Raw genomic sequence first — 7,753 nt, forward strand, 5'->3', positions numbered from 1 at the left:
ATTACGAAGCCACGTTTCATTTAATGCAAGCACATCCAACTCAGAAAACTTACATAGTTCGGTTAAAAAATTAAATGAACTAGAAAGACCTTGACAATTCAAATAGAAAATACTCAAACTTTGCTGACCCATAGTAGATTTATTTCCAATATCAACTGGAAATTTATATTTAACCACTGGAAAATCCTCCATCGTTCCTTCATCATAATCCGGATTTAAGACCCCATTCCCCAGAACATCCCAACTAAAAGAATTTCCCTCGAGTTTTTTCAATCTTTTATTGTCATAATCCAACTCATTTTTTCAAGACACAAGCTTAGGAGGCAAACGAGGAAACTCATAGAAAAGTTAACTCTACTTACAACAACCACAAGTGATCTCCAGTATCCAGGAGGGCCGCAATCAATAACAAAAGAAAAAAAACTGAAAAAAAGAGAAAATAAATTAAAAATAAAATACAAAATAAAAAGATACAACATAACATAAATAGCGACGAAGACCACACTGCCTTTTCATCATAAACAATAAGTATAACAACATGGAACCCTCCATACAAGACAATAGAACACGTTCCACCGTTTCGTACAAAAAAACCTCCCCGACGCTCCACCCACTGCCCATACAACATAACAAAAAAAACTCATGGAAAATAAAAAGGGAAAAATCTCAATCAAATTAAAAAATAGAGGATAATGCAATCGAGGGAAAATATAATTGGTTTTCTTCATCAGGCATATACTTGTGCTAGTGCCGCTAATCACGAATACAAAATTCATCCATGTTTGGGGAAAATGTGGGCGTGGAAGGGGTGTTAGTTTCTACGACACCATGTCGTAGACCATGTACACCATGTCTTCCATGTTTGGGGAAAAGGTGGGCGTGGAAGGGGTGTTATTTTCTACAATAATGCTTTCTATAAATACCTTATATGCCCCCAGGGTCCAACTTACAACCCTTGCCCTGAAGGCTTGGGGGCATTGTCCTTCTCAAAAACAAAATTGATATCTGTAAATCAACTACGCTGAACAAAATGGCTAAACTAAAATTTTGATTGGATGTGTTTGGGGAAAGGGTTGGCGTGGAAGGAATAATAGTTGCCTTCCAATTGCTTTAGAGTATTAAAAAGGACACAAGCCACTCCAATTTCCGATTGAATGAGCCCTTTTCAAAGTTTCTACGACAACTTCTTCGGTACGAAGTGCCCTGGTCTAAAGGGAAAAAATAATGAATAATACATTGTGCCAACATCATTCTTTATATGCCCCCAGGGCATAACTTATAACCCTTGCCCTGAAGACTGTCGGGGGAGTGTCCTGCTCAAAGGTATAGTTTCCAGAACTTTCAACTAAGTTGAACAAAATCTCAAAATTTTGATTGGATGTGTTTTGGGGAATGGTGGGCGTGGAAGGGGTGTTAGTTGCCTTTGTATCACTTTTGACTATTAAAAAGGGCACTAGCCATTTCAATTTTCAATCGAATGAGTCTTTTTTGAAGTTTCTACGACAACACTGTCTATAAAAACCTTATATGCCCCCAGGACATAACTTACAACCCCTGCCCCGAGGGCTTTAGGGGGTCGTCATCCTCAATTACCTAATTTCCAGAAATTTTAACTACGTTGAACAAAATGGCAATCTAAAACTTTTGATTGGATGTGTTTTGGGAAATGGTGGGCGTGAAATGGTGGTTAGTTGCCCTCCAATCACTTTCGACTATTAAATAGGGCACTAGCCCTTTCAATTTCGAATCGAATGAGCCTTTTTTGAAGTTTCTACGACAACGCTTTCTATAAAAAACCTTATATGCCCCCAGGTCATAACTTACAACCTTTGCCCTGAGGGCTGTGGGGGAGTGTCCTCCTCAAAAACATAATTTTGTCTGTAAATCAACTACGGTGAACAGAATGGCTATCTCAAAATTTTGGTTGGATGTGTTTCGGGAAATGGTGGGCGTGGAAGGGGTGTTACTTGCCTTTCAATTACTTTCGACAATTAAAAAGGGCACGAGTCACTCCAATTTCTGATTAAATGAGCTCTTTTCGAGGTTTCTACAACTCCCTCGATACGAAGTGCCCTGGACTAAGGAAAAAAAATAATAGAATTGTGCCAACATTATTTTATATGTCCTCAGGGCATAACTTAAAACCCTTGCCCTGAGGGTTGTGGGGGATTGTCCTCCTCAAAAACATAATTTTGTCTGGAAATCAACTACGGTGAACAGAATGGCTATCTCAAAATTTTGGTTGGATGTGTTTCGGGAAATGGTGGGCGTGGAAGGGGTGTTACTTGCCTTTCAATTACTTTCGACAATTAAAAAGGGCACGAGTCACTCCAATTTCTGATTAAATGAGCTCTTTTCGAGGTTTCTACAACTCCCTCGATACGAAGTGCCCTGGACTAAGGAAAAAAAATAATAGAATTGTGCCAACATTATTTTATATGTCCTCAGGGCATAACTTAAAACCCTTGCCCTGAGGGTTGTGGGGGATTGTCCTCCTCAAAAACATAATTTGTATTTGAAAATCAACTATGCTGAACAAAATGGCTATCTCAAAATTTTGATTGGATGTGTTTGGGGAAATGGTGGGCGTGGAAGGGGTGTTAGCTGCCTTCCAATAACTTTCTACTATTAAAAAGGGCACTAGACATTCCAATTTGCAATCGAATGAGCCCCTTTTGAAGTTTTATACAACAACTCCTTTAGTTAGTGCACCAAGCCAGGCTATCTTGCTTATTTCTAGTCTGGGGTACGACGGAAAAAGGTTTTTATGAAAATTATGTCATAGGTAGACTGAAAAACACCAAAGCCAAATATGTAAACAGCACTTTTGTATGAGTTGGCAAACCAGAGATTCCTAAATTTAACCAAAAGGTTTCTGGAAAGTGACATCTATGGATGTGCTATGAGCTGAAACCGCACAAATCCCAAGCGTCACTTCAACTTTTTGTCTTTTTTGTTTTGCGTTACAAAGAAGAAACAGAAGAAATAATACAGATTGGTCATACTATAAATAGAAGAAGAAGAAGAACTATAAACAAACTCCTTTTAAACAAACTTGCAAACCTTGGAGTACCCCCTAAGCTAGTATCTTTTATTAAATCCTTCATAGAAGTGCGAAGTTTCATCGTTTGTGTTGGTTCAGCGTCTTCACCCCAAAAGACAATAACCAAAGGCCTACCTCAGGGAGCAGTCCTCAGTTGCCTCCTATTTGCCCTATGTCTCTGGGACATGAACCTACCCCACACGAATCTACAATATGCTGATGATCTGGTGCTATGGTCATCTGGCAACACCTTCCAGATAGCACAGTCAAATCTGCAAAAGTCACTTTTCCAGTTTAAAAAATTCTCTCAACATTCAGATTTACCCATTGCACCCACCAAGTCAAAAATAATCCAATTTCACCGAAAGCAAAACCATGTTAATGCAAAACTAACTCTAAATAAAACAACTATTCCAGAAGATAATCATATTAATTACCTAGGTCTCATGCTTGACCAAAAACTTATTTGGCAAATCATAGGGGCAATTTCAAAAGATTTACGCATTGCGTTTTAGCATGAAGAATATTGACATTTTTTCTTTTAAGTTGGAGAAAGAAGGAAAAAAGAGGAAAGACTTGATGATAAAGGTTCTCCCCTTGGATAATATGTTAACTAGGATCATTATACACATTTTAAAGAACTCCTTATCAGGAGTCACAATTCTAAATTTATACCAAGCCCTGATCCTGAAAAATGTCTGCAGTAATCTGCCATCCGCCACTCTGGCAAACCCTATCTGTTCTGGAATTTGGATGTAAAACAATCCTAAAAGCAAAGGGTTTTTGATGCAATATTTTATGTCTGGTAGGATATAATATATCTGGTAGTTTGTATGTCTTGTAATGTATGGTAGTCTGGTCAATCTGGTAGTCTGTAGCCGATAAGTCTCTATCTCAGTCAGTGGCAATTCTGTGATAAGGCACAGCATCAAAAATTGCTTGCTTTTTTTAATCATCTTACAGGAGAGTTCGGACACCTAATTGGGTTGCAATCAAGGCAAACTTATGCCAAAGTTTGCAGCAGAACTTGGGCTTCAGTTGGGCCCAAACTTGCCTCTCCAGAAGCCTCTACAAACCGGAATTTTGCTGGCAACATCAGTATTACGTATTGTTTCAAACAAAACTCAGTAATCGAATGGAGTATTGATAAGAAAATTGATTCAGTTTTCACAAACTTTAGAATTTTCTGCAAGTGCTTGGTCAATTTGCCGGAAAAGGGTGAGCTTCGGCGAGGCTTCGGATCGTCATAAAGACGACAGTATGTAAGTCAGCTTAGCTCCAGAAACACTCAGGAGTTAATGGTTCTAAAAAATATATACAAAAGTTAAAGTGCACTTAGTCTTGCATTAGGATTGTTTGCAAATTGATTTCTAGTTTTTTATACCATAGAGCATAAAAGCAAAAAAAAATTGATTGTTAATGCTGAATTTTTACAAAACAATTGTATTATGGGGACAAGTGGTTTCAGCTGTTCTTGAATACTGTCTTATATTTGTGAAAATGTTATGAATAAATCCGTATTTGTATCGTTCAAACTACCGCTTGGGGGTGGCATCTCTCTGGCGAAAAAAAAATTGGACCACGCGGCTATTAAAAACTCATAAAATTCAAATGATACTTAAAACAATTAGGACATAGTAACGATTCATGAGGAAAACGACTTTCAAGTCAATACCTTACCTAATTTTGCCAGCACCTGCTCGACTCGAATAGGTTACATTGCCCTACCACCTTGTTGACAGTCCGAGGCTAGCTGTATGCTACAGGAAGCGGGCTACTCTCGGGGGCACCAATTCTTGTGCGCATTTCCAATAAAAGCCACGAAATCTGGTGCATTTTGCGGGATATTTATATCAGTAGGCGCTAAATATCTAACCCGTTCAGCGGCATTTTTGTGATAGGTAACATTGCTATTACATATAGTCTTGAACGAAATTAAGTGATGCAATGGCGAAAATACAAACTCTCACGAAAATAGGAACCTTGCTCTTGTTTGGAGACCTCTCAGTTTTTCAGAAAAATAATTTTCCTGTTCCTTGGAAAAGCAATTCTGATGGCAAGGAACTGAAGGTGACGATTTGGAGAATCTAGGGGTGTCATATTCGTAGGTATTTCAGACTCATGTAAATAGCCGAGCGCGCCTAAATCTCAGAAATATTCTTTTCTTTTATTTTGGTCACGAGAATTCCCCGCTTCCTGTATTATGGAGAAATAAACCCGTTTTATTTTGATATGATGCATGCATGCACTACTATGGTTTTTGCTCAGCAGTAAGAAAAATTACAATCCACCTTATACGCTGTTTTTTCCTGTCCGGTGAGAACTCCCTGGTATATGTGTTTAATATATATTTATTCTGTATGGGAGTTGTTGATTTGAAGGGACGATGGGTAGTGGGCTGCTTTAGTAATTCGATGGGTTTTTCACGTTATCATTTATTCGGATTTCTGTTTTAAGTAATTCGTAATACTTTGCTTAATAAACTCTTTGTTTGCGATGACATATGTGTAGAGCTTCGCTAGCTTTTTGTCTGAGATTTAGCGTTACAGTAAATAAAAAAACGTTAGTGTGTTGTGGTTGAAGACATTCCTTGGCCTCCGGGCATCTTGGATACTGCTGCTTTAGTCGTTGATACTCGGGTTTCTACGAAAAAAGGCGCATTAGACTCACTGGAACAACAATGTCCACTGAGGAGCCATACACAAGTTGTGAAACCCTAAGTTTCGTGGTGTTTACCGCCTCGTACGAATGTGCCGTTGTTATTTTTAGAATCAGCAAGGTAGATTTAGGGGGGGGGGGTAGGCCCATTTTCATCATTACCTTTTTCCGTTGGGGTATATGTCACGTTTTTTACTTCCGGCACCCTGACTACTTCGATACGAAGTGCCCTGGTATGGAAGGAAAAAAAAATACATTGTGCCAACATCGTTCTTTACTTAGGCAGTGCGATTGCGCTGCCTATGATCACAGGCAACGTAATATTGCTGCTTAAGTATCCTAAATAAACAAAAATCAATTGTAACAACCATAGGGTAAAGGCACCAATGATTCGACAGTGCAATTTCGGAACCACTGTCGAAATTTTCCTTCAAAACGGGATAGCTCTGCTTAGCCGTGACTTAGAGCGCCATCTCTTGGAGCCGTCGTTATATTTCGACAGTGTGAAACGTGGACGCTATATCTGGTACACCCAGATAAGAAAAGAAAATTCAATTTAGTCAGTTTCCTGTTTTTAACACAAAAAGAGCCCCCGACAATTTTTCAGATATGTAATGTTCAAACTGTCACTACTTAGTTATTTATTGCAAGAATAAGATGTGGTAAGCGTCAATGTGTTAAGATAGATTTGATCTTCTGTGACATGTAGCCACATTAGCTTTTCCTTGATAAAATTAAATGAAAATGGCGACAGAAATTGTATTGTCGAAACTAGGTTCCAAGTGTCGAAAATTCTTGTTTGATGTAGTGGAATACCAGGCAGACTAAAAATGTTCCTTCAGCTGCATTCAAGTGTAAATATTACCTTCTATCAAGGGATTTATTTGTGTGACGAATATTTTGTAGTAGCCTTGTCAAAATTTTGGAAAGACAGCAACAGGCCCTATCAAGATATAGGTGACTTTGTCGAAACTTCACTAAACATGCAAAACAGATGAGAAATTATAGGTGTCAAAATTCCAGGTTCCACTGACGAAACCATATGCACCATAGCTGTTGAATTTACGGGTGCTTTCAGCGCAACGAGAGATTTTGATGATTATTATTTCTAATAATATTTCAGATGAAAGAACATTTAAACAAAAGGTTTTTTTTTAAACTTTGAAGTTTTACTTACAGATACTGGATTTTTCCATCATCTGAGGAACTGCCGCTTGGCCTCATACCATGCAGGGGGGGGGGGGCCGTTGCCCCGTCCAGACCTGATTTTGCCCCCCCCCCCCGCCCAGATTTTTTTAGATTATACCCTTATTTATCCTTCATCCGAATAAAAAATACAAATTTTATCGAATACAAAATCTTATACGAAATGACGCGTAGGCCTATGTTTTGGGCGAAACTAAGAATCTGCATATGAAAATAAAATCCACTAAATCAAATAAACTTCTTAAATTTCTTGAAATCCACTCCCGTTTTCCTAGACCCTATCCCTTCCGAAATGCTAGTGAAACAATTTTGTTATACTAAATTTGTTATACTAAATACTATTTGTATTTAATAATGTATATTAAAATTTGTTGTACCGATTTTGTTATACCAAATACTACATACTTAAAACAATTTTGTTAGTTTTATTACTTCTACTTTTTGCATAGTCTTTTATACTTTTATACATTAAATGAAGTTGAAGAAAAACAAACAAACAAGAATATTCCTTTCCAGTTTTGTACCCTTTCCAGACAAAACTTCAAACTTCTCATCAAAGAATTAGATTCCTAGATGGTTTTCCTACATACTGAAACTCTTTTCAAGCCAAAAGTCTTTAAATTAGGGCTTATGGAGTAGAAAAACTGGTTTTTTACAAAAACTGTCAAATCATCAGTACCTTTACCCTAGACAAAAACATATAATAGCTTCTAGCTAATATAAATGAATAAATAAATGTTAAAATAAATATAACTTGACTTGGATATAGAAATCAAGATTAAAACAAACAAAAATCACTACGAACAAGTTTGGCTATTACCCTCTTCCTTAAGTGTAAAAGTCTAA

Source organism: Artemia sp. Qi Xiang Cuo, chromosome 7, assembly GCF_049724085.1.
Source record: "Artemia sp. Qi Xiang Cuo chromosome 7, ASM4972408v1, whole genome shotgun sequence".
In the NCBI taxonomy this organism is placed as follows: Eukaryota; Metazoa; Arthropoda; class Branchiopoda; order Anostraca; family Artemiidae; genus Artemia; species Artemia sp. Qi Xiang Cuo.